Consider the following 700-nt stretch of genomic DNA (forward strand, 5'->3'; position numbering starts at 1 on the left):
AAAAGGAGTCTTATTTTTTGTAAAATTTTGTACCATTTTGTCCTTCAAAATGTGCATTTCGTTAAATAAATAAAAATGTTTCTAGCGTCATTCTTACTCCACAGATAAATGTTTTTCTGTGAGAAAATGAATACTTTCTAAAGATATTAATACTTCTAAAAGTAGTTAACTTGGTAGATATACAGGCTAAGTGGGTGTGGGAAGGAACATAAGATATCCATGAACATATATAGATTTAACAAACAGTATTTATATTGACACATTGTAGTGAATTGTTGTGCTGGCAAAGAATATTGAAATATGAACTGCTAAAAGGACAAAGCAGTCTGCCTTGGAAGAAGTATAGCCAGAGAACTTCTTAGGGGCAAAGATGGCAAGACTTCATCTTACATGCTTTGCACATGTTGTCAGGAGAAGAGCATCATGCTTGGTAAAGTGGAAGGGCAGTGAAAAAAAGAGAAAGACCCTCGATAAGCTGGATTGCAACAATGGGCTTAGGCAGTGAAACAATTGGCACATGAGACCATGTAGTGTTTTGTACTGTTGTGCATAGCTTCTCTGTGGGTCAGAATGCACTCAATGACACCAGCAGCAATTTACTATATTCATAAATGTGATGTAGCATATAGGAGACAAAGTTATGAAAACTTTTTAGACATAACCAAACACCTTCTGGCAATGAATCACGGCGCACCAGGGA

Source organism: Echinops telfairi, unplaced genomic scaffold, assembly GCF_000313985.2.
Source record: "Echinops telfairi isolate 266 unplaced genomic scaffold, ASM31398v2 ScPeMD7_7469;HRSCAF=8507_1, whole genome shotgun sequence".
Classification (NCBI taxonomy): domain Eukaryota; kingdom Metazoa; phylum Chordata; class Mammalia; order Afrosoricida; family Tenrecidae; genus Echinops; species Echinops telfairi.